Consider the following 27,763-nt stretch of genomic DNA (forward strand, 5'->3'; position numbering starts at 1 on the left):
AGGTGCGTTCCACCGTCTCCAGGCACAACATCGCGGTACAGCGGACTGGCGGCGGACCCCCACCTCCTCGCCCACAACCAACAACATGGGAGGAGCAAGTTTTGACCATCCTGCATCCTGAGGGCCTCGGAGGAGTCGGTGGAGGATGGGACACTGGTTAGTCAAATATTAACTATCAGATCCCCCACCCTACCTGCATGCTATCACACACCCCCACCCTCACACCCTCCCCTATCACTCCAAGTCATCACTAATGTACCCATAACAGAAATCACCCATCCCAACACCAAGCCCTGCATGACACAACTAAGCATGGTCACCCCTCACCAAAGCATGCTCACTGCACATACCCAGAACACCCCCCCAAACCATCATCACACAAGCCCCCACATAGGAATGCTTGCACTGGGGTTCACACACACCCACCCATTGCACACCATTACACACACACATGCAATAATCATGCTCTTATGCCCCTGCAGGAACCCGAAGGACCGTCACGACACCAGAGGGTCCAGACTACACCACTCCACCCACAGAAGAGGCCCACAGTGACGAGAGCAGCTCTGCCCTACTGTATCTTGATGACCAGCCCAGTCCATTGTGGGCCTCAGGACAGTCGGTTCCCCTTGCACAGGCACAGCCCAACACCGACCTTCCACCCTCTGGTAACACCAGCACAGCACCCACCCAGCGGGCCCAAACCTCCCTGCCCAGGACAGGTCAATCAGCGGTGTTTTAACCACTACAGGGCACCCAGGGTAACCCACCATCCCAACAACAACAGGGACCTGGGGCAGTGGTAGTGGGCACACAGTCCAGGGGACGGAGGCACAGGAACACAGGGGAACTGGGAGGGCTGTTGTGTGACAGAGGGAGGACAGGCCAAGGGAACCAACTCTCCACGAGGCCCTCTCCTCCATCATGGGAGCGTACCACCACTCCCAGAAGATGATGGCGACGGTCCTGGACAAGTTGCAGGAGACCCTGCGGCTGCAGGAGGAACAGTATTTGGGGTTCAGGGAGGAGCTCATAACCATCAGCTCCGTCCTGGGCACCATCGTAGGGGTGCTGAAGGACATACAGCAGACCTTGAGGGACACCGTGGCACTCCAAGGGGCCCCTGACACTAGCCAGGACGATGAAATGCCCACCACCCCCGCTGGCGCTAGTGGACAGGACGCCCCGCCACAGGGCCACCACACCAGCACCCCACCCCCTGCAGACGGACAACCACCACGCAAGCGGTCCCTGAGATCCAGGAACAGGACAGAGCAAGATGGCAAGACCCCGCCAGGAAATAAGACCACCCTGATTGTCCTCCCACTGTCCCACTTTGTTACCCTGTCCGTATTCAAACTGCCCCAGCTCCACTTCCTATGCCCAGATGGGCAGTGCACCTGTGAGACTAATAGACTGGACTCTGCCATGGACATTCCTCCACCATCACCCATCACCAATTTACAACCCCCATTCATTTTTTGAGCACTTAAATAAACACCCTTGAAACACAAAACAATCTGGAGTCAGTCTATGATTTTGTACTTTGTATTATCAATGACAGTGTCATAATGGCTGTACAATTGTAAGGCTAACATACCTATGTCACACATCACAAGCCCTTGAAGGATGCAAGCAGTTGACACGTAGGTTACCACACCTGTGAAACCGTAATGGAAGGGTACAACTCAGTTAACAAATAGTGATTGAAATCGAAAAACAGGATAGAGGTAGACGTGTGAAAGTTAATGTAATGTCAAACCAGAAAATGTTCTCACCTGTGTGTCACTGGAAATACTGCTGTATGACTGACTCCCTGTTGTCGTTTTCTTCTTCCTCAGCTTCATCCTCATCACTGTCCACCGGCTCCACAGACTCCACAGCTGCTACAACACCGTCATATGGATCATCCTCCTGCAGAAAAGGCACCTGGCGTTGCAAAGCCAAATTATGCAGCATGGAGCAGGCGATGATGATGTCGCACACCTTCTTCGGTGAGTAGAATAGGGATCCACCTGTCATATGGAGGCACCTGAACCTGGCTTTCAGGAGGCCGAAGGTGCGTTCGATCACCCTCCTAGTCCGCCCATGGGCCTCATTGTAGCGTTCCTCTGCCCTGGTCCTGGGATTCCTCAATGGGGTCAATAGCCAGGAAAGGTTGGGGTAACCAGAGTCCCCCAATAGCCATACACGGTGCCTCTGGAGTTGACCCATCATATCAGAGATGCTACTATTCCGCAGGATGTAGGAGTCATGCACTGAGCCAGGGAACATAGCATTTACCTGCGAGATGTACTGGTCTGCCAAACAGACCATCTGGACATTCATCGAATGATAACTCTTCCTGTTCCTGTACACCTGTTCACTCCTGTGGGGGGGGACCAGAGCTACATGGGTACCATCAATGGCACCTATGACGTTGGGGATATGTCCAAGGGCATAGAATTCACCCTTCACTGTAGGCAAATCCTCCACCTGAGGGAAAATGATGTATCTCCTTACGTGTTTCAGTAGGGCAGACAACACTCTGGACAGCACGTTGGAAAACCTAGGCTGGGACATCCCTGATGCCATGGCCACTGTTGTCTGAAAAGACCCACTTGCAAGGAAATGGAGCACTGACAGCACCTGCACGTCAGGGGGGATTCCAGTCGGATGGCGGATCGGTGACATCAGGTCTGGCTCCAACTGGGTACATATTTCCTTGATAGTGTCACGATCAAACCTGTAGGTGACGATGACATGTCTTTCTTCCATTGTCAACAGGTCCACCAGCAGTCGGTACACCGGAGGATTCCACCATCTTCTCATATGTCCCAGCTGACGGTGCCTACGAAGGACAACAGCGAAGAACCAGTCACTATTCCTCCAGGTATGTACCCACAGTTACACACAAGACTACACCACTCACAAATTCCTTCCTGTATGTGTGTTGAGTGTAGGCCTAGCTATGTGTGACGCAGTAGTAAATGAAGCCATGTGGGCCCATGAAATGGGGTCTGCCTGACCTCTAAACTTGGACAATGGGATTGTGGGGTAACTGTGCTGGCGTTGCACATCGTCGCGGTAGGCGGTCGTAGACCGCGGCGCAATGCTGCATTGATTAACAGTGCACCCTACGGGTCCCAGGAGCCAATGAACAGGTGCGCCGGCGGTGATGATGCGCACCGCCGCGGACGTCACCGCCGCGGATGTCACCGCCATTTTTTTATCTGTTCACTAGATACCTGACCTTCGACAGGAGAGGACCTACACTGCTAGTGCTGCTGTGACCTCGGTCTGGAAGCGACGATGGCTGCTGCGTCTGGGGAAAGGGCCCCTGCCTTCACTGCACAGGAGTTAGAGAAACTTGTGGATGGGGTGCTCCCCCAGTACACGCTACTCTACGGTCCTCCAGACCAACAGGTTAGTACACAGGGAGCACGTTGTATGGGCTAGGCCTAGGTGGAGAGGGCTGGGTGGAAGAGGGAAGTGGACAGAGTTGATTGAACATGAATGCATGGGAATGAATGAGCCACATGGCCAGAGTAGGGAGGGGGCCACTCACAACGACGGTGCAGTTGGTAATGACTGTTCCTCTTCCCTTGTGCACGTCATGTAGGTCAGCGCCCACCAGAAGAGGGACATCTGGCGTTCCATCGCCAAGGAGGTCCGGACCCTGGGGGCCCACCATAGACGGGGCACCCACTGCCGTAAGAGATGGGAGGACATTCGCTGCTGCAGCAAGAAGACGACGGAGGCTCAGCTGGGGATGGCCTGCCAACGTGGGAGGGGTGGCCGTCGCACCATGACCCCCCTGATGTTCTGGATTCTGGCGGTGGCCTACCCGGAGTTGGATGGGCACTTGAGGGCATCACAGCAGACACAAGGGGGTGAGTACAACCTCAGTCTGCGGACTTTGCGTGCAGTGGAGGTGTCTGGGTGGGGGAGGTGGGCTGTGGGTGTCCCTAGGCCACGGCGAGTTAGGTAGGCAAGGCCCCTCCGTAATGTAGGCCATGTGGCACTCAACCCCACCTCAGCAGAGTGCCAAGTCGAGGTACAGTTGTCCCTGTGGCATACATGTGCGCAGATGTCCACCATTGCCATGTATGCCATATCCCAGAATTTGCATGTGCAGAGGGCAGGAGCACGGCGTAATGCAGGGGGCTCCTGCGTCTGTCTTGTCCGCGAACGGTAGCGGTAATCCATGCACTAAAACTCTCGTTCTTCTGTCTCCCCCCCTTTTCCTGCTCTCCCTGTCCTTTTGTACATCAGCATCAACAGGCGGAGGTACAGTGGCACCGGAGCACGAGGGAGCTGCATCCCACATGGCCATGGAGGGCCACACCACGGACTCTGAATGCACCAGTGGGACGGAGGGCGAGGAGAGCTTCACGTCGGCCACCGTATCACCAAGCAGCGACATGGAGTCGTCCGCGGATGGGAGCTCCCCTGTGGTGGCGGCACCATCTGTGCCCCCAACTTCAACAGGTACAGCCACCACCTCCCCTACCAGCACCGCCCTCCCAGCAGCCCCTCAGTGTTCGCCCCGTGCCCGCTCACCCAGGAGGGTGGGCATCACCTTCGCCCCAGGCACCTCAGGCCCTGCCCCAGTCACCCCTGCTGCCCTCAGTGAGGAGGCCATTGACCTCCTCAGGTCACTCACTGTTGGGCAGTCTACCATTTTGAATGCCATCCAGGCTGTAGAACGAGAGTTACAACACGGTAATGCATTCCTGGAGGGCATTCATTCGGGTCAGGCTGTCCTTCAGCGAACCCTGCAATCTCTGGCCTCAGCACTGATGGCAGCCATTGTCCCTGTGTCGAGCCTCCCCCCTCCAACTTCCTCCACCCAGACCCAATCCCCTGTACCCCAGCCCATCCCAAGCACACCTACAGACCAGCATGCACACAAGTCAACACCCAAAAGTAGCTCAGGCAAACATAGGCACCACACAACCCACAGGCACTCACACAAGCATCACACCCATACAGACACAGCAACATCCACTGTCTCCACTGTGTCCCCCTCCTCCTCTTCTCCCTCCTCCCTCCCAGTCTCGTCTACACACACATCTGCATGCACCACATCTACAGGTACCAGGAATCGCACCAGGACACCCAGCACCACAAGCCACTCACCTGCACTCACCACCTCCACGGCCATTTACACGTCCTGTGTCTTCTCCCAGTGTTTCTGTGACGCCCCCTCCCAAAGTATACAAACGTGGGCAATCACTCACCCAACATCCATTCACCTCACGACAGCCTCCTGTACCTGCACCTGCACCCAAAACAGCTAAAGTAACAAATCCGACAACCACCTCCTCTTCCTCCACTCCCAGACCCCCTCCAGCTACCCATCCCAGTGTTCGTCAGAAACAGTCCCTCTGTCAAATTGACCTTTTTGCCCCACCCCCCCTCCAATTCATCAGTCCCGTCGTAGCGCCTCAGCCAAAAAGCCTCCAATACCAGAGGTGCGTGTTCAGGGATTGTGGAGTGCACCGGCCACTAGGGCAGGCAGTAGGACCCGGAGCCATGGCACTGGCAGCCCACCCCCTGTAAAGGCTCCGAAATTGGAGAGTGAATGACGGGACCGTGTTAAGACTCCTGGTGGGACAACAACTGACCTGGGTTCGAAGGGGAATGGAGAGTCAGCTGTGACTCCACCAAAGGTGGGGAAGGGCCAGGGGAAGTCTTGCCAGCCTGTTGTGAGTGTCACGGCAGAGAAGTGCGCCATCGTTTCCGGCGGTCGAGACACAACCGCCAGCACCTTCGTCACTGCTCCAGAGTCCACCGCCAGAGTCACAGCCCAGGAGGGCCCAAGTATCGTCACTCTTCCAGAGACCACTGCCGGAGTCACAGCCCAGGAGGGCCCAAGTATCATCACTGGTCCAGAGACCACCGCCGGAGTCACAGCCCAGGAGGGCCCAAGTATCGTCACTGGTCCTGAGTCCACCGCCAGAGTCACAGCCCAGGAGGGCCCAAGTATCATCACTGGTCCAGAGACCACCGCCGGAGTCACAGCCCAGGATGGCCCCGGAAGCCACAGCCCCGCTGGGCAATGATGGAACGTCACACCACACACCAATGCCCAGTGTAGAGATCGTCATGCCACACACCAATGCCCAGTGTAGGGAACGTCATGCGACACACCAATGTCCGTACCAGAACCGCCATGTCAAGGCACCGCTGAACAGTCCAGAACCGCCATGTCAAAGCACCGCTGAACAGGGCAAAGACCGCCATGGCAAAGCACCGCTGAACAGACCAGAACCACCATGTCAAAGCACCGCTGAACAGGGCAAAGACCGCCATGGCAAAGCACCGCTGAACAGTCCAGAACCGCCATGGTGAAGACCACTGAACAGGGCAAAGACCACCATGTCAAAGCACAGCTGAACAGTCCAGAACCGCCATGTCAAAGCACCGCTGAACAGGGCAAAGACCACCATGGCAAAGCACTGCTGACCAGGGCAAAGACCGCCATGTCAAAGCACCGCTGAACAGGGCAAAGACCGCCATGGTGAAGACCGCTGAACAGGGCAAAGACCGCCATGTCAAAGCACCGCTGAACAGTCCAGAACCGCCATGTCAAAGCACCGCTGAACAGGGCAAAGACCGCCATGGCAAAGCACCGCTGAACAGTCCAGAACCGCCATGTCAAAGCACCGCTGAACAGGGCAAAGACCGCCATGGCAAAGCACTGCTGAACAGGGCAAAGACCGCCATGCCAAAGCACCGCTGAACAGGGCAAAGACCGCCATGGCAAAGCACCGCTGAACAGGGCAAAGACTGACATGTCAAAGCACCACTGAACAGGGCAAAGACCGCCATGGCAAAGCACCGCTGAACAGGGCAAAGACCACCCTGTCAAAGCACCGCTGAACAGGGCAAAGACCGCCATGGCAAAGCACCGCTGAACAGGGCAAAGACCGCCATGGTGAAGACCGCTGAACAGGGCAAGCACCATGTAGGAATGAAAAGGCCGCCACATCAGGCATCCTTATCCCATGTGCAGCTGGGACAGTGACAGGACATGAACTTTCACGGGGGGACTCATCCAGTATGGGCACCAGTCCCACCCAGTACCAGTAGAGAACTGCATCTACTTGAGAGACTGTAGCTTTGCACTCCCCAGGATGGCACAGTGGGCAAACCACCCACTGTATAGACTTGAGAGACTGTGGCTTTGCACTACCCAGGATGGCACAGTGAGCAACCCACCCACTGTGGAGACTTGAGAGACTGTGGCTTTGCACTCCCCAGGATGGCACAGTGGGCAACCCACCCACTGTAGAGACTTGAGAGACTGTGGCTTTGCACTCCCCAGGATGGCACAGTGGGCAAGCCACCCACTGTAGAGACTTGAGAGACTGTGGCTTTGCACTCCCCAGGATGGCACAGTGGGCAAGCCACCCACTGTAGAGACTTGAGAGACTGTGGCTTTGCACTCCCCAGGATGGCACAGTGGGCAAACCACCCACTGTAGAGACTTGTGAGACTGTGGCTTTGCACTCTCCAAGATGGCACAGTGGTCAACCCACCCACTTGTGAGACTTGAGAGACTGTGGCTTTGCACTCCCAAGGATACATCAATGGGCATGGTGCCCCGTCGTGGATCTGGCTTCGCATTCATCCGGCTGAGGTGCCCCACTTCCCTTCCCCCTGACGTGCCTGTAGTATTTCTCTGATGCCTCAGCAGTGTTCTCTCTGATTGTGGTCAGGTGTCGTTTGTGGGCCTCGCATTTTTGGACTGTTGGTGCACGGACATTGTTATGTACATATCTGCACTACTTCTCGTATTGTATATGAGTGATTTTCTAATATATATTTCTAGATATTTTTGTATGACATGTATATTGGCACATTATAATGTTTGACCGAATTTTGCATTGTCTTTTCATTCTTCCGGTGGGATTGTGGGTTGTTACTGTGCTTTTTGTGAATGCATTGGTGTGTATGTTGTGATATGCGAGGGTGGGGGTGGGGGTGTTTGGTGGGTGTCCCCCTAACTTTTGCCTCCTCCCTCCCCGTGTCGTAGGTGCAGTACTTACCGGTGTCTTCTGCGCCTACGTAGCTGTTGTTCGTAGAGGAGCAGAAAGACAAGGGCAGGGAATATTTGTAATTTCGTGTCCATGGAGTTGTCGTTCCTCATGGGATGTGTTGAGGTGAGCGTTTTCCCATAGCAAAAGCTGTTTCCGCTGTGTTTTTATCCACGGTGAATCCGCCCCAGAAAAGGTGGCGGATTGCCGGGTTGTCCACCCTCGCATAGTACAAAATACACATTAATGCAGTCACAAAAAGAACAGTAACAACCCACAATCCCCCCGGAAGAATGCAAAGACAAAGCGAATTTCGGGCAAACATTATAATGTGCCAATATACATGTCATACAAAAATATACAAATAGATGTATTCCAAAATCACTCATATTTACATAAATAATCCGATAAGTATTGCAGATAGGTACACAACAATGTACGTGCACAAACAGTCCAAAAATGCATGGGCGAGGCCCACAATAGATACCTGACCAAAATCCGAGAGAACACTGCCGGGGCATCAGATAGAAACACTACAGGCACCTCAGGGGGAAGGGAAGGGGGGACACCTCAGCCAGATGAATGCAAAGCCAGATCCACGACGGGGCTCCATGCCCATTGATGTATCCTGGGGAGTACAAAGCCACAGTCTCTCAAGTCTCTACAGTGGGTGGCTTGCACACTGTTCAGTCCTGGGGAGTGCAAAGCCACAGTCTCTCAAGTCTCTACAGTGGGTGGCTTGCCACTGTTCAATCCTGGGGAGTACAAAGCCACAGTCTCTCAAGTCTCTACAGTGGGTGGGTTGCCCACTGTTACATCCTGGGCAGTGCAAAGCCACAGTCTCTCAAGTCGATGCAGGTACATACTGGTACTGGGGGGTGACTGGTGCCCAGACTGGATGAGTCTCCCCGTGAAAGGTAGTGTCCTGTCACTGTCCCAGCTGCACATGGGATAAGGATGCCTGATGTGGTGGGCCATTCATTCCTACCCGGTGCATTGCCCTGTTCAGCGATGCTTTGCCATGGCGGTCTCTGGACTGTTCAGCGGTGCTTTGCCATGGCGGTCTTTGCCCTGTTCAGTGGTGCTTTGACATGGCGGTCTCTGGACTGTTCAGCGGTGCTTTGCCATGGCGGTTCTGGACTGTTCAGCGGTGCTTTGCCATGGCGGTCTCTGCCCTGTTCAGCGGTGCTTTGACATGGCGGTCTCTGGACTGTTCAGCGGTGCTTTGCCATGGCGGTCTTTGCCCTGTTCAGCAGTGCTTTGCCATGGCAGTCTCTGCCCTGTTCAGCGGTGCTTTGACATGGCGGTCTCTGGACTGTTCAGCGGTGCTTTGCCATGGCGGTTCTGGACTGTTCAGCGGTGCTTTGTCATGGCGGTTCTGGACTGTTCAGCGGTGCTTTACCATGGCGGTCTCTACCCTGTTCAGCTTTGCTTTGACATGGCGGTCTCTGGACTGTTCAGCGGTGCTTTGCCATGGCGGTTCTGGACTGTTCAGCGGTGCTTTGACATGGCGGTTCTGATACGGACATTGGTGTGTGGCATGACGATCTCCACACTGGACATTGGTGTGTGGCATGACGATCTCCATACTGGACATTGGTGTGTGGCATGACGATTTCTACACTGGACATTGGTGTGTGGCATGACGATCTCCATACTGGACATTGGTGTGTGGCATGACGTTCCATCATTGCCCAGCAGGGCTGTGGCATCCTGGCCCCGCCTGGGCTGTGTCTTGTGCGGTGGTCTCAGGACCAGTGACGATACTTGGGCCCTCCTGGGCTGTGTCTTGTGCGGTGGTCTCAGGACCAGTGACGATACTTGGGCCCTCCTGGGCTGTGTCTTGTGCGGTGGTCTCAGGACCAGTGACGATACTTGGGCCCTCCTGGGCTGTGTCTTGTGCGGTGGTCTCTGGACCTGTGACGATACTTGGGCCCTCCTGGGCTGTGTCTTGTGCGGTGGTCTCAGGACCTGTGACGATACTTGGGCACTCCTGGGCACTGACTCTGGCGGTGGGCTCTGGACCCGTTACGATACTTGGGCCCTCCTGGGCACTGACTCTGACGGTGGGCTCTGGACCAGTGACGACGGTGCTGGCGGTTGTGTCTGGACCGCCGGAAATGATGGCGCACTTCTCCGCCGTGACACTCACAACAGGCTGGGCAGACTTCCTCGGGACCTTCCCCACCTTTTTTGGAGTTACAGCTGACTCACCAATCGCCTTCGATCCCATTTCACTTGTTGTTCCACCAGGAGTCTTGACACGGTCCTGTCGTCCACTCTCCAATTTCGGAGCCTTTACAGGGGGTGGGCTGCCAGTGCCTTGGCTCAGGGTCCTACTGCCTGCCCTGGTGGACGGTGCACTCCAAAAACCTAGAACACGCACCACTGGTACTGGTGGCTTTTTGGCTGAGGCGCTACGACGGGACTGATGAATTGCAGGGGGGCGTGGGGGCAAAAAGGTCAATTTGACAGAGGGGCAGTTTCTGACAAACACTGGGATGGGTAGCTGGAAGGGGTCTAGGAGTGGAGGAAGAGGAGGTGGTTGTAGGAGGTGTCACTTTAGCTGTTTTGGGTGCAGGTGCAGGTACTGGAGGCTGTTGTGAGGTGGATGGATGTTGGGTGAGTGATTGCAGGCATTTGGGTACTTTGGGAGGGGGCGTCACAGACACACTAGGAGAGGACACAGGGGACGTGTAGGTGGAGGTGGTGAGTGCAGGTGAGCGGCGTGTGGTGCTGGGTGTCCTGGTGCGAGTCTTAGTGCCTGTAGATGTGGTGCATGCAGGTGTGTGTGTAGACGAGACTGGGAGGGAGGAGGGAGAGGAGGAGGAGGGGGACACAGTGGAGACAGTGGATGTTGCTGTGTCTGTATGGGTGTGATGCTTGTGTGAGTGCCTGTGGGATGTGTGGTGCCTATGTTTGCCTGAGCTACTTTTGTGTGTTGACTTGTGTGCATTCTGGTCTGTAGGTGTGCTTGGGATGGGCTGGGGTACAGGGGATTGGGTCTGGGTGGAGGAAGTTTGAGGGGGGAGGCTGGACACAGGGACAATTGCTGCCATCAGTGCTGAGGCCAGAGATTGCAGGGTCGTTGAAGGACAGCCTGACCAGAATGAATGCCCTCCAGGAATGCATTACAGTGTTGCAACGCCCTTTCTACACCCTGGATGGCATTCAAAATGGTAGACTGCCCAACAGTGAGTGACCTGAGGAGGTCAATGGCCTCCTCACTGAGGGCAGCAGGGGTGACTGGGGCAGGGCCTGAGGTGCCTGGGGCGAAGGTGATGCCCACCCTCCTGGGTGAGTGGGCACGGGGCGAATGCTGAGGGGCTGCTGGGAGGGCGGTGCTGGTAGGGGGGGTGGCGGCTGTACCTGTAGAAGTGGGGCGCACAGATGGTGCCGCCACCACAGGGGTGCTCACATCGGCGGACGAGTCTGTGTCGCTGGTTGATGATCCGGTGGCCGACGTGAAGCTCCCCTCGCCCTCCGTCCCACTGGTGTATTCAGAGTCTGTGATGTGGCCCTCCATGGCCATGTGGGATGCAGCTCCCTCGTGCTCCGGTGCCACTGTACCTCCGCCTGTTGATGCTGATGTACAAAAGGACAGGGAGATCAGGAAAAGGGGGGGAGACAGAACAAAGAGAGTTTTAGTGCATGGCACACCGCTACCGTTGGCGGACAAGACAGACGCAGCAGCCCCATGCACAACGCCGCGCTCCTGCCCTCTGCACATGCAATTTCTGGGATATGGCCTACATGGCATTGGTGGAAATCTGCGCACATGGATGCCACAGGGGCAACTATACCTCAACTTGATAATTTACTGAGGTGGGGTAGAGTGCCACATGGCCTATATTACGGAGGGGCCTTGCCTACCTAACTCGCCCTGGCCTAGGGACACCCAGAGCCCACCTCCCCCACCCAGACACCTCCACTGCACGCAAAGTCCGCAGAATGAGAGTGTACTCACCCACTTGTGTCTGCTGTGATGTCCTTAAGCGCCTATCCAACTCCGAGTAGGCTACCACCGGGATCCGGAACATCAGGGGGGTCATGCTACGACGGGCACCCCTCCCACATTGGGAGGCCATCTCCAGCTGAGCCTCCGCCGTCTTCTTGCTGCAGCGACGAATGTCCTCCCATCTCTTACGGCAGTGGGTGCCCCGTCTCTGGTGGGCCCCCAGGGTCCGGACCTACTTGGCGATGGCACGCCAAATGTCCCTCTTCTGGTGGGCGCTGACCTACATGACATGCACAAGGAAAGAGGAACAGTCATTACCAACTGCACCATCAATGTGAGTGGCCCCCTCCCTACTCTGACCATGTGGCCCATTTATTCCCATGCTTTACTGTAGTATGACTTCTGCCCCCTTCCCTCTTCCACCCAGCCCTGTCCACCCAGGCCTAGCCCCTACAACGTGTTCCCTGTGTACTAACCTGTTGGTCTGGAGGACCGTAGAGTAGCATGTACTCGGGGAGGACCCCATCCACAAGTTTCTCCAACTCTTGTGCAGTGAAGGCAGGGGCCCTTTCCCCAGACGCAGCAGCCATTGTCGCTTCCAGACCGAGGTCACAGCAGCACTAGCAGTGTAGGTCCTCTCCTGTCGAAGGTCAGGTATCTAGTGATTGAACAGATAGAAAATGGTGGTGACATCCGCGGCGGTGACGTCCACGGCGGGGCGCATCATCACCGCCGGCGCACCTATTCATTGGCTCCTAGGACCCATAGGGTCCAATGTTAACCAATGCAGCATTGCGCCGCGGTCTACGACCGCCTACCACGACAGTGTGTAACGCCAGAGCTGTTACCCCACAATCCCATTGTCCCAGTTTAGAGGTCAGGCAGCCGCCATTTCATGGGCCCGCATGGATTCATTTTCAACTGCGTCACACATACTGAGGCCTACACTCAACACACATACAGGAAGGGTTTTGTGTCTGCTGTAGTCTTGTGTGTAACTGTGGGTACATACCTGGAGGAATAGTGACTGGTTCTTCGCTGTTGTCCTTCTTAGGCACCGTCAGCTGGGACATATGAGAAGATGGTGGAATCCTCCGGTGTACCGACCGCTGGTGGACCTGTTGACAATGGAAGAGAGACATTTAATCGTGACCTACCGGTTTGACCGTGCTACAATCCAGGAACTATGGACCCAGTTGGAGCCAGACCTGATGTCACCAATCCGCCATCCGACTGGAATCCCCCCTGACATGCAGGTGCTGTCAGTGCTCCATTTCCTTGCAAGTGGGTCATTTCAAACAACAGTGGCCATGGCATCAGGGATGTCCCAGCCTATGTTTTCCAACGTGTTGTCCAGAGTGTTGTCTGCCCTGCTGAAACAAGTAAGGAGATACATCATATTCCCAGAGGTGGAGGATTTGCCTACAGTGAAAGGTGACTTCTATGGACATATCCCCAACGTCATAGGTGCCATTGATGGGACCCATGTAGCTCTGGTCCCCCCCGCAGGACTGAACAGGTGTACAGGAACAGGAAGAGTTATCATTCAATGAATGTCCAGATGGTCTGTTTGGCAGACCAGTACATCTCGCAGGTAAATGCTATGTTCCCTGGCTCAGTGCATGACGCCTACATCCTGTGGAATAGCAGCATCCCTGATATGATGGGTGAACTCCAGAGGCACCGTGTATGGCTATTGGGGGACTCTGGTTACCCCAACCTTTCCTGGCTATTGACCCCAGTGGGGAATCCCAGGGCCAGGGCAGAGGAACGCTACAATGAGGCCCATGGGAGGACTAGGAGGGTTATCAAACGCACCTTTGGCCTCCTTAAGGCCAGGTTCCGGTGACTCCATATGAAAGGTGGGTCCCTATTCTACTCACCGAAGAAGGTGTGCGACATCATCATCACCTGCTCCATGCTCCATAACTTGGCATTGCGACGCCAGGTGCCTTTTCTGCAGGAGGATGATCCATATGACGGTGTTGTGGCAGCTGTGGAGCCTGTGGAGCCTGTGGACAGTGATGAGGATGAAGCTGAGGAAGACGAAAACGACAACAGGGAGTCAGTCATACAGCAATATTTCCAGTGAGACACAGGTGAGAACATTTTCATTTTTACCATTACATTAACTTTCACACATCTACCTCTATCCTGTACCGACATTTCACTCACTATTTGTTAACCGAGTAGTCCCCTTCCATTTCACTTTCACAAATGTGGTAACCTACGTGTCAACTGTTTGCATCCTTGAAGGGCTTGTGATGTGTGACATAGGTATGTTAGCCTTCCAATGGGTAACCCATTATGAAACTGTAACTGATAATACAGATTTACAAATCATAGACTGACTCCATTTGTTTTTAGTCTTTCAAGGGTGTTTATTTAAGTGCTCAAAAAATGATGGCGGGTTGTAAACTGGTGATGGGTGATGGTGGAGGAATGTCCATGGCAGAGTCCAGTCTATTAGTCTCACAGGTACATTGCACATCTGGGCATTGGAAGTGGAGCTAGGTCAGTTCCGATTTGGACAGGGTAACAAAGTGGGACAGTGGGGGGACAATCAGGGTGGTCTTATTTCCTGGCGGGGGTCTTGCCATCTTGCTCTGTCCTGTTCCTGGATCTCAGGGCCTGCTTGCATGGTGGTTGTCCGTCTGCAGGGGATGGGGTGCTGGTGTGTTGGTCCTGTGGCGGGCGTCCTGTCCACTAGCGCCGGCGGAGGTGGTGGGCATTTCATCGTCCTGGCTAGTGTCAGGGGCCCCTTGGAGTGCCACGGTGTCCCCCAAGGTCTTTTGAATGTCCGTCAGCACCCCTACGATGGTGCCCAGGGCGGAGCCGATGGTCCTGAGCTCCTCCCTGAACCCCAAATATTGTTCCTCCTGCAGACGCAGGGTCTCCTGCAGCTTGTCCAGGAACGTGGCCATCGTCTCCTGGGAGTGGTGGTATGCTCCCATGATGGAGGAGAGGGCCTAGTTGAGAGTTGGTTCCCTTGGCCTGTCCTCCCTCTGTCGCACAGCAGCCCTCCCAGTTCCCCGGTGTTCCTGTGCCTCCATCCCCTGGACCGTGTGCCCACTACCACTGCCCCCAGGTCCCTGTTGTTGTTGGGGTGGTGGGTTCGCCTGGGTGACCTGTAGTGGTGGACACACTGCTGATTGACCTGTCCTCGGTAGGGAGGTTTGGGCCCGCTGGGTGGGTGCTGTGCTGGTGTTACCAGAGGGTCTAAGCTCAGTGTTAGGCTGTGGCTGGGCAAGGGGAACCAACTGTCCTGAGGCCCACAATGGTCCGGCCTGGTCATCAAGATCCAGAGGGGCAGAGCTGCTGTCGTCACTGTGGGCCTCTTCTGGGGGTGGAGTGATGTTGTCTGGACCCTCTGGTGTGGTGACGTTCCTTCGGGTTCCTGCGGGGGTATAAGTACATGATTATTGCATGTGTGTGTTTCATGGAGTGCAATGGTTGGGTGTTCGTGAACCCCAGTGCAGGCATTCCTGTGTGGGGGCTTGTGCGCTGATGGTTGTGGGGTGTTGTGGGTCTGTGCAGTGGGCATGCTTTGGTGATGGGTGTCCATGCTTAGTTATGTCATGCAGGTCTTGGGGTTGGGATGTGTGGTTGGTGTCATGGGTAGATAGGTGAGGATTTGGGGTGATAGGGGAGGGTGTGATGGTGGGGGTGTGTGATATCATGCAGGTAGGGTGGGGGGTATGATGGTTAAGATTAGACTTACCAGTGTCCATTCCTCCAACGACTCCTCCGAGGCCCTCAGGATGCAAGATGGACAAGACTTGCTCCTCCCATGTTGTTAGTTGTGGGGGAGGAAGTGGGGGTCCGCCGCCAGTCCGCTGTACCGCGATGTGGTGCCTGGATACCGTGGAACGCACCTTCCCCCGTAGGTCGTTCCACCTCTTCCTGATGTCCTCCCTATTTCTTTGGTGCTGTCCCACAGCATTGACCATGTCCACTATTCTTTGCCATAGCTCCATCTTCCTGGCTATGGATGTGTGCTGTACCTGTGAGCCAAATAGCTGTGGCTCTACCCGGATGATTTCCTCCACCATGACCCTGAGCTCCTCCTCGGAGAAGCGGGGGTGTCTTTTGCATGACATGGGGTGGTGTAGGTGATGTGTGGGGTGGTGTATGTGTTGATGAGTGTGGTGAGTGTAGTGGTATTTGGTGTTTTGTGCTTGGATGTTGCGTGGAGGATGGTGTTGTGTGCCTCTGTGTGATGGGGTTGTCTGTTCTGTGCTGTCTCTCTGGCCTTCTCTCTGAATTTTTGGTATTAGGGGTTTGTGGGTGATGTGGGTGTGTGTTTTATATAGTATTGGGTGTGTGGGAGTGGTGTGTGTATGTGTGTCAGGTGTGTGTATTTCAAATTGTCCAATGTGGCGGTGTTTTGGAAATGTGTGTGTATTTTGAGCGCGGCGGTGTGTACCGCCAATGGAATACCGCGGTTGAAAGACCGCCGCGTGGATTCGTGGGTCGTAATGGCATGGGCGTGTTTCTGTTGGTGTGGAGGATGTGTTTCTGCCAGTTTCTCGCTGACCTTTGGTGTGGCGGTATTGTGTGGGTGTCTGAATTTCGGCGGATTCCGTGATGTGTGTCATAATAGCTGTGGCGGTCTACCGCGGCCGCGGCGGTGTATTGGCAATCTTCTGCACGGCGGTAAGCGCCTTATACCACCAATGTTGTAATGACCCTCCAATGGGCCTTATTACAACTTTGGAGGACGGTGTTAATCCGTCCCAAATGTGACAGATATACCACCTACCATATTACGAGTCCATTATATCCTATGGAACTCGTAATACGGTAGGTGGTATATCCGTCACATTTGGGACGGATTAACACCGTCCTCCAAAGTTGTAATAAGGCCCTATGTCTGTCAATAAGGCAGCCACTGCAATCATGGCGACGCCGACGAGCAGTGATGTTGAATTGGATTTGTCCCTTTAGCAAAGTAGTACCCAGTCTGAGGTACTGGGCTTTTCAGAACCGGTACTGATCCGGTAACCCAGCGGTGCCAGGGTACACCCAAAGACCTCGGGTACTTTCCTGATTCAGACCACAGAAACTCAGAGTCTTCTAGGTGAAGTCAAAGATCTAATTTATTGGCTGCAGCCAAGTAACAAGCGTCCTAGAAGTACAACAGCACGGTTTGTATGTTCTCAGGAGACTGTGTTTCAATGCAAAGTCAGGTTTCCTTATATACAGTTTTTTAAGCTTCAGGCAAACATTCTTGACATTTTGGTTGGTCATTCACATGTTTTCACTACAAAGGAAAAAACAGTGTCATGATGAAACCTCATATTTCATGTCATCCAACCCATAATAAATTACCCGGCAAGGCCTAGTATTTTACATCAGATAAGTGTGGACCCCCAATAAAAACGGGCACCTCCCCCTCGTAAAGTAAGAAGAAGAAAAGAGCAGGTGCAGGTGTGAGCAAGATTAGGCAGGGTGTGTGAGCGATAATAAGGGTTTTATGGCATGGTGTGCCTTGATGCTATCTGATTCGGCCACTGGGAGAGGGACTGACCAAACAGGTTTGGCCTGAGGCAATGGTTCCTGGTCTGAGAAAAGTCAATGAAGGTGTACGTGTCCTTGGAATCAAATCTGACTGTATTATAAGCCTATGTGAGGGCAACTTTTAAAAATGGCTGCCGTGTATAAAATGGGAGCCACGAGTGCAGGACGAAAATGGCGATTTCGAGGTGAAAACGCTGCTGGAATTGAGCGAAAATGCTCATGCTTAGTGTAGTAGTCATTATCGGTCTTTTGATACTAAAATCGTACTGCTGTGGCAAAGTAAATTACATGGGTCCAGAATTTTTAGAACCACAAACCCTCCTTTTGCCCTTACATAGGCAATAAACCTATTCTCATGCTAATCTGAGTCCAGGTCTATGTTTCTAAAGTCGTTGAGATGTTGCTGTAACATCATTCTAGTATTTAGCTCGTCTCTTGGTGCAGGTTTCCTTATGCATGATGTAACACAGAGGCCACATATGGCAGGACAAAGTAAGGAATACCTCTATCTGCAGTAGGTGGCATAAGTTCACACACCCAACAATTAGTGATGTTCACTACTAACTAGTGTTGATGCAGAAGCTGTACAAAAGAATTGCTTACGAATTCTGATCTTCTAACCTGCTCATGTTCAGGAAAAGGGTGAAAAGAGTGCAAAGAAACAATAGTAGGAAAAGACATAGGTTGGGAAGTGGGTGCAGAAGTCAATTGAGTAGAGAAAAACAATCCCACCCATAAATGCAACGTCATGTTTAAAAGACACTAGAAAACACGTTATTAAGAACATATAGACAACGGGAGAAAGTAGTGACCACTATTACAAATGAAATAATAATTTTCACAACCCTAACCAAAAAGCAAATCCTAAAATTATCTAGTAACATTTTTAGGGCTCCTCTGCATTTCAGTAATTTTGGTATGTTCAGGTGGAACAGTGGTGACTCTCATCAATGCTCTAAGGTGAAAAGGGGGTACTCTTTCCACAGAAAATTGACTTTATTCTGCTTTTACTAAACAGAATAGTACTTTAAAACAATGCCAGCAAAACAATCAGTCTCCTAACACCTAGTCTATACAATCACACGGAAACCTCTTGTGAAACCAACTATGCCCAGAGTCCGTTCAAAAAGCCTCTCTGGCAGGCTTCTATTGTCCATCAAATTTTCTTTTGTTGTTTTCTTTCGCATGGGCCTCTCAATTCAGGCCTCATCGTGAGAAAAGTATTGCTTAGTTGGAGTGCCCTCCTGGCAAATACCCACAGCTCACTCGAAAGTCTCAATGTCTTAAAGCAATGCACCAGTGTCTCTCCTCTGTGGCAGATACTACAAACAATGTGCTCTTCATTGATCAAGCGCACAAATCATCTCGTGCAGACCCAAGCACCATTAATTGGGAAATAGCTCAAGCTCAGCAGCACTTTCAGACTCCAACACTCATTATTTAGTGTCAGAAGACGCTCAAGCTGCTCTTTCGTGGGCACCACAATATAGTGCCTTTTTCCAAACTTGAAATCTCCGGTGCACTGCCCTTCTTCCGTTGGAGCAAAGAAAAGGGGGGGTGTGGCCAAAACTCAGGCCAAGGGGCTCAAGGGATTGCACACTGTCAGAGGTTACCAGCACATGACAGGTAGAGAAATGAAACCTCAAAACAGCTCTGCCATCAACAACAGGAATCCTTCTCTTTAGCTCTTTTACACTGAAACTTTGGTTTTGTGATGTCCAACGCCGTCTGATGGAGCAAGTACGATACCATGCGCTGGCGATCGCTGTCCAGCTTTGCTACTTTCTGGGTGCTGAGACTGTAGGGCCAAAACGTCCGTCTTTCATCTGTAGCTGTCACTGATGGGAATTAGGCTTAAATCAATGTCCTGCAGGTTATTATGACTTGATACCCGCAGAATCTAGTGACGTAGGAAATATGCCACAGTTGTTAGTTTCCTTCAATTTAGTACAAAAACAGTTCATGGTTTTTAACAAGGGGACTGCAAGCAGGTGGTCTGCAATCTTCAAAGGAGTAGCCATACACCATGGGCATAAAATACAAAGACAAAGGCAGAAGGGCAAAACAGGGTCTCTAGTATCTTTAATTGGGTTCTCTCCATTATTCTCTGCCATCTATAGCTACATGAGAATTCTATCTGAATGGATTTACTCACACAGTGGCATTGTCTAATGGGGTAAACACATATTTTCCTCAATGATTAAGTCTAGGTGTTCCTCCTTACCTTAGAACATCTCAATAGAGAAATCACATGATACCGATTATCAGGGACATGTAGAAACCTTCCTTTAAAAACTGTGCATCAGGTGCACTATGCAATACACAGGCTAATAGTCAAATGTGCAAACAAAAAGACAAGAACTAGAGGGTCCTGATATTTGCATGATTAGGACACATCTGATCCCACCAAAAATTAAAGTAGCAGGAACAGAAGGGAACCGAAAACCAAAGTAAAATAGACATTGAAAATTCGTCATGTTCAAAAAGGTAAACATAAGATATCTCCTATTGAAATGGAAAACTTGTCTTACTATAATATTGAGTCAGTTAACCAGTCTATCGCTACCCTGACAGTCAGGCTGAAAAACATTGAAGCAGGCCTAAGGCAAATTCTTGAAAACCAGTCTGGTCATACCAAAGGGAATTATACATAACATGGGGGTCCCTGGTACATCACTGCAGTCTGGAAATGTGAACCTGAACAATACATCAATAATAATAAAAGGGCTGACTGGTGAAAGGAATTCGAAAAAGAGAAATGGGACTAGGACATAGCTAAAATCTCAATAACTGAGCATGATGCGACATTGGTCAGGGGAAGTAACAAAAGAAAAAAATCTATAGGAAGAACAAAAAAAAAAATATTTGGGTGGTAGTCAGGCATGTGACACAACACCGAGAGTACGGGTGATACACAAAGGCCAAAGTTACACAAATGTTAACTCTACCGTTGGCGACTACACCATATATGGTACTCCTAGCTAATGTTTCAGTTCCTTCTTCAGGAAAAAATGAAAACCTGGTTTTCTTTTAAGGAACGAAAGCCATATGCTACTTAGGAAACAGAACATCATTAACTAATGTAATCTAGAAATTAGGCCACCTTGAGTCACAGATCTATAATTTCATCCTTAGGTCCAATCAAGGCTACATAAATGTAGGGCTGCCTGTTCCTTTAAGGGAAGGGGCAGTAACGTGACCAACTGCAGGTGACACACTTTGATCCTGTATATCTCTTTTTATTTTCCTTCAATACCATTATAGCCAAATAGACATGCACTGGTGAAGTGTTGTCTCTTATGTTCGCAGCATGAAATATCATTATCTGTGGAATTTAGTAACCAGAACAAGTTAAACCAACTGTTGCGTAGCGATGGGCATCGTCATGACCATCCCCTCACAACACAGGGGAGCTTGTAATAGTATCAAAAGCAGCAACAAACATGCAAAAAAAAAAACAAATAATAATAATAAAAACGCACAAAACGTCAAGCTATCAGATATACTTGCTGTGTATCAAGCACAAAAAGCATAGACAAAACAATAGCATGTGTGAATAAGCGGTGACACACAACACCATGTCATGTACTTTATGCACTGTAAACCTGCAGCCCAAAACCCAATATTTGGGCCTGTTTAATTTGTCAGGTTTAAAATCCTTACCCTCCTTTTGACAGTAGATCACCAGGCAATGGAAATCTGCTGTCAAATATAACTTTACTGTTTCTCTTCTAACATACAGGACCAGCAAGAACAATTCATGATAGGACCAAATACACGAAAATAAATTTCCATTACTTAACTGTTACCCTCTTGTCAGTTACTTCGCAACATCAAGCCACCTTAGTTTTACCTTTCTAAAAGTAAAAATTGTTACACTGACACTCCATATTAATTTGGCACCTACAATTTCCACTGTGAAAAATAAGTCTTAATTGGCAAATCGTTCTCATTAAGGCATGTAGCCTTCAAAATTTTAAAAAAGGGCTGCATCTTATTTTCTGTCTAAGACTTAATGCAACACTTCGTTTTCTGTCAAATAAAAGCAACTAGCAGGCATCATTTTATTTTTTTAGAGCGGAGACACAAATGTATCAGTTCTGCAGAGCATTTAACATGATGTTGGGACTTTCGAAGAAACCCCCTTTTTTTATATTTTCCCTTTGGAATTAAGTTCTTTAATTGTATTGATGTTCTTCTGGAGAAACCAGAAATCCCACTTTTAGAGGCCCGTAGGGCCATTCTGCATTTCACAGAGACAAGGCCCTAATTTAAAAGGTCACAAGTGTCAACATGACAGCCTCCTCCATTGTTTATGGGAAAACTAAAGATAGCATCTCAGGAGCGTGACTTGAGCCAGCCTCTGTAGCTCTCCTAGCTTCTGCCACTCTGAATCTGTCAAAGACAGTAGGCCTTCCCATTTTCCTTCTAATCTGGAATAATTCACTCTATTTAAAAAAAAAAAATGTTTTCCTTTTTAGGTGCTAAAAAAAAAGTATCTCTATTTCCAGATTATTAAACTACATTTACTGTGAATAATTCACAAACCTTAATAACACACATACCAGTTGTTAGAAAAAATGCTTGTTGCAATCCCATGCAATGGTACATATTTCATCAACCTCGAATGAATGAACGTCTCAGTAGGCCCAGCTGAAGTTAGAACCTTCAACCTCGATATTAAAACAAGCCTTTGTACTGGCACATTGACTCATTGAATCATAAGAAGGCACAACCTGCAAATATATATCAAACCTAAATGTATGCATTTACTGAAGCCTGAGACACTTTAAAAAGTACTCTGAATGAAAGAAAATGCAGTTTAAACAGTGCTTTTGCCCAAAATCGACTTTGATATTTTAGGCATTAAAAAATCAATATCCTACAATTTTCTTGCATAATATGCATTACCAGAATGTCTATTACACAATCCGTGAGTCAGCCATTGAAAATATTAACTTATACTTTATAGAAATGAGCTTGTTTGCTCCTGCGCCAAGGGAAAATTGCACATACAAATGTCATTTTAGCGGTGCAACATAACTTAAATTAAATTTTAATGCTAGGAGGTCATAGTATAGGTATTAAGCTTTATAAATATTAAAAAAGATTTTGAAAGGCACTTATTTTTTAAATAATTTTTCCATAATTAATAATTTTCTTTAAAAAAAAAAAAAAAAAATATTCTTTTTTTTGTGATAATTCCACATATAAAAGCAAGCTGCATCCCTTGCCTATTATTTGGGATACATTAACTCACAAGCCTAAGCGCATAAGCCTCACTTGAAATGCGTCACATTTTTGCGCCACTTTCATTTAAAAGGAAGGTTATGCAAAATTCCACCCATGTTTAACTGGGAAAGTGCTGGCTGAATTGAACATTCCTATCAAATATACTGCAGCTGAAAAGTTTGCCTGTGAACATCTAATACAATGCATCTAAGAAAAATGCTGTAAATGTATTTTTTTTTTGTTGCAAAAATAGATAATTTCGTTTTTTTTGGGGCCCTATTTATATCTATTGAATGTGTTTTCTAATTTATTAAGCATTTAACAGCAGTTTTGTATATGTGCACAATTGCTCATTCTATAAATTAAAGAGCAACATATAGCTATGTTAGCACATCACATGGTTCATTTCTGGATTTTTTCTAAGTTTCTACCTAATATTAATTAACCAACATTTTACTTAACAAACTGTAAACATCAAGAAGACCCACAAACACACATTGAGCTCCTTTCAGATATAAACAGAAAACACTCAGTACACACAATACAGCGCGCTTTAGCCATTTTTCATAAATAGCGCCGTCGCAATTTACTTACAGAACCGTTTGCAGATCCTAGTTGTAAGTCATATTTACAAGAGAAAAGAAAACTTTTCTCAATAGTGTTCCAAAAAACTGCAAAAACAGCCTCACAGACATTTATTTCCAAGAATAGCGGACCCATACTATATTAAACGTGATGGGGCCCACTCCGTGCTTCACATATAGTTCATAGGTTGGAGTTCCAATCGGAGGAACCGGACATGAGTCCTCCAACCGGGAGTCCCTTTTACAACCAAGACAAAACAAATTTCCAAGTCTGCTAAGACCAGGCATCTTCGCTCACTAGTCTAGCTTCACACTTCAAAGGAGTATCGTTTACGATAGTCTCGTGAATACACGAGTCCTTCGGCTTTGGTACTTGCAAGTTCCAAATCAAAGTGATCCCAAAGGGATACCAAACCAAATGTCCAACTTAAGGACCAAACCAAGTGTCCAACTAAGGACTGGGAGACGCTCCACTTATACTTAACTGAAAATATCGATGACGTCACCAGAAGACTCGTATTATCGTTTCGCTCTACCAAACATCAAGGGTCCAAATCAGGGCGATAGCCAGGGCAGCAGTCCTTCGTAGCCATCGGGAAGCGGGGAACCTCGCAGCAAAGACTTTCGGACCACGTCGACATGCAGGGGTCGATGAAGTGGCGGCCTTCCTCCAGAATTTTCACAGGAAGCTCCCCACGGACCTCAGGCTTGGACCGGTACTGCTGGTATCGCCCCACGTTGACGCCAACTGAGGTACTGGGCTTTTCAGAACCGGTACTGATCCGGTAACCCAGCGGTGCCAGGGTACACCCAAAGACCTCGGGTACTTTCCTGATTCAGACCACAGAAACTCAGAGTCTTCTAGGTGAAGTCAAAGATCAAATTTATTGGCTGAAGCCAAGTAACAAGCGTCCTAGAAGTACAACAGCACGGTTTGTATGTTCTCAGGAGACTGTGTTTCAATGCAAAGTCAGGTTTCCTTATATACAGTTTTTTAAGCTTCAGGCAAACATTCTTGACATTTTGGTTGGTCATTCACATGTTTTCACTACAAAGGAAAAAACAGTGTCATGATGAAACCTCATATTTCATGTCATCCAACCCATAATAAATTACCCGGCAAGGCCTAGTATTTTACATCAGATAAGTGTGAACCCCCAATAAAAACGGGCACCTCCCCCTCGTAAAGTAAGAAGAAGAAAAGAGCAGGTGCAGGTGTGAGCAAGATTAGGCAGGGTGTGTGAGCGATAATAAGGGTTTTATGGCATGGTGTGCCTTGATGCTATCTGATTCGGCCACTAGGAGAGGGACTGACCAAACAGGTTTGGCCTGAGGCAATGGTTCCAGCTTGCCCAGGTCTGAGAAAAGTCAATCAAGGTGTACGTGTCCTTGGAATCAAATCTGACTGTATTATAAGCCTATGTGAGGGCAACTTTTAAAAATGGCTGCCGTGTATAAAATGGGAGCCACGAGTGCAGGACGAAAATGGCGATTTCGAGGTGAAAACGCTGCTGGAATTGAGCGAAAATGCTCATGCTTAGTGTACTAGTCATTATCGGTCTTTTGATACTAAAATCGTACTGCTGTGGCAAAGTAAATTACATGGGTCCAGAATTTTTAGAACCACAAGTCATATCAGGAAACATAACAAAGTGGACAGCATTCACAGCCAGATCTTCCTGAAGTTGGAGCAAAATAGGAGGTCGAGCTTTCTGTCAAGTAAGAATCTCCTCTTTCAGAATCATGGGATCCCAGATCTCCAGTAAGGAAAAGGAAGGGTACTACTCCACCATCTTCTCCAAGCACCACTTCTGATGACAATGATAGGGCAAAGTCCATGAGACACTAGGAGAGGTGAGGAAAAAGAAAAGATCCAGAAATCCTTAGAATCATGGAAGGGGATGATGAGAATGATGAAGATGAGCCATACATTGTGGAAGCTGGCACAGAGGAGTCTAACATTGCTACCCAACCTACTCTGAGAGATGTAGCACAGGCAGCACCAACAGCTCCCATGTTTGTACAGCCCCAGCAGAGATCTGCATCAACCGGTATCTCTGTAGAAGTATGCACTGCAGAGAGGCAATTGACACACCCACATACGTCCAGTTCTTCAGGCATTGGCAGTGGGCCAATAAGAAAGTACTCCTATAAGTTTGGAACTTTTTTACGATTAGCAAACAGGAGAAGAATATTTCCATATTCTCCATTTGCCATGCAAGTGTTCATTGAGTTAAACCAGGTTCACATTATGGCACTGGAGTCCAGACGACCCATATGATAAAACATCGAAGAATCTGGTGTGAGGAGCACCTTAAAAAATGTCTCAATGTGGTCGTTGTGGTGAAGGTGAAGGTGAGGAGATCCAGGAAACATCAGCTACAATTAGACAAATCTTAGTGGAAGGTAAGAAAGAGGAGGGTGACATCATCTTCACACAAAGCAGCGGTGTCCCCAGAAGTGCACCAGAACCACCCGCCTCAGTGACCTCACAATGACACAGGAAGACTCAGAGTCTTATGGAAACACCACAGCATATGGTGGCTGTGCGATGGCGTGCATTGAGTCTACCGCCACATACATGTGAAAAGTGACCCCACAAAAGAAGAAAATCCTTGCTACAATTATGGACTTGTTTAGGCAGGAGGGGACCTATGAATGCATTCACCCAATAGCACATATGTACAATGGGAAGTTGACAAAAGTGTTTGTGATGGACCTCCTCCCTTTTTATCTTGTGGAAGGAGTGGGATTCTTAGAGTTGGTGGCAGCCCTGTGCCCAAAATGGAAGGTTTCAAGATGAGCCGGACCTATTTTACCAGAGTTGCTGATCTAGCGCCGCATTATGATGTGCTGCAATTGGTTAGACAAGCTTTGCAGCAAAGTATTGCTCACATTATCCACCTGATGACAGACATGTGGACCAGTTGTCAGCTTAAATGGGCATCACAGCACACTGGATCTCTTTTCTGGGGGAAAAGCAAAAGCTATCTACAGGTCTTGGCCGTGAGGACATTTTTAAGAACTGCAAACATCTTGGAGGAATTTAAGGGCATGGTGTCTGAATGGCTGCAATCCAAAGATCTTTGAGTTGGAGTTGTTGCCAGGGACAAAGGTAGTAACATAGTCAAGGCCTTGGCAGATGGTGGCTATTTGAAGGTCCTGTGTTTAGCACACTGCATAAACCTGATTGTGCAAGACTTTCTTAAAAAAGAATAGATAGGCCCTCATTACAACCCTGGCGGTTGGTGTTAAAGTAGCGGTAATATCGCCAACAGGGTGGCGAAAAAAAAATGGAATCACGACCATGGTGGAAACTGCCAACATAGACAGCCACTTTAACACTCCGACCGCCATGGCGGTAGAAACAAACACCGTGGCGGTAACCGCCAACAGACAGGCGGAAGGCAATGTACCGCCAACACTATTACAAGAGGCCTATCCGCCACCTTTTCTGGGGCGGGACCAATGTGATCAAAAGCACGGCGGAAACAGTACTTGAAAGGGACCCACTCACCTCTCGACATCCAACGAGGAACCAGCTCGCCATGGAGCCTGAACTAAACGTCCTGCCCATGCTGCTTTTCCTCCTTCTCTTTCAGGAGCATGAAAGGCGCCGTCGACGACCACAGTGAGTGCTGCTCCTACAACACAGGGGAGGGGGGAGGGAAAAGAGAGTGACACACACACACAACATGCAATACCCTCACCCCCACCCTCACCCACAACAATATACACACAAATACATGCAGCAACATTAAATATACACCCCCTCACCCTCTGGAAGAACGCATGGACAAAATTAAATGATTGTAACAATTGTAATCAATAAAAATCAGATAGTGCAAGTTCAAAAATCACTATATACAAATATGTACACCAACTACACAAGTCCGGATATTAATCAAACACCGTCCGTGGATCAGTGTCCCAAAATGCATGGGCAAAGCCCACACAAGATACCTGACTCAAAACGGAGAGAACACTGCAGGAGCATCAGATCGAAATGAAACAGGCACCTCAGTGGGAGGGGGAGGGGGACACCTCAGCCAGATAAACGCACAACGCCACTGCTCCACGAGGGGGCTCCATGCCCACTGCTGTATCCTGGGGAGTGCAAAGCCACAGTCTCACAAGTCTTTCCAGATGGTGGTTTGCCCACTGCTTTATCCTGGGGAGTGCAAAGCCACAGTCTCACAAGTCTTTCCAGTGGGTGGTTGTAGGAAAGTACCACCTTGCCTGGCATGTTACCCCATTTTTTACTATATGTATGTTTGTTTTTGCCTGTGTCACTGGGATCCTGCTAGCCAGAACCCCAGTGCTCATAAAGTATGCCCTGTATGTGTTCCCTGTGTGTTGCCTAGCTGTATCACTGAGGTTCTGCTAATCAGAACCTCAGTGCTTATGCTCTCTCTGCTTTTAAAATTGTCACTGCAGGCTAGTGA

This window comes from Pleurodeles waltl, chromosome 6, assembly GCF_031143425.1.
Source record: "Pleurodeles waltl isolate 20211129_DDA chromosome 6, aPleWal1.hap1.20221129, whole genome shotgun sequence".
NCBI lineage: Eukaryota > Metazoa > Chordata > Amphibia > Caudata > Salamandridae > Pleurodeles > Pleurodeles waltl.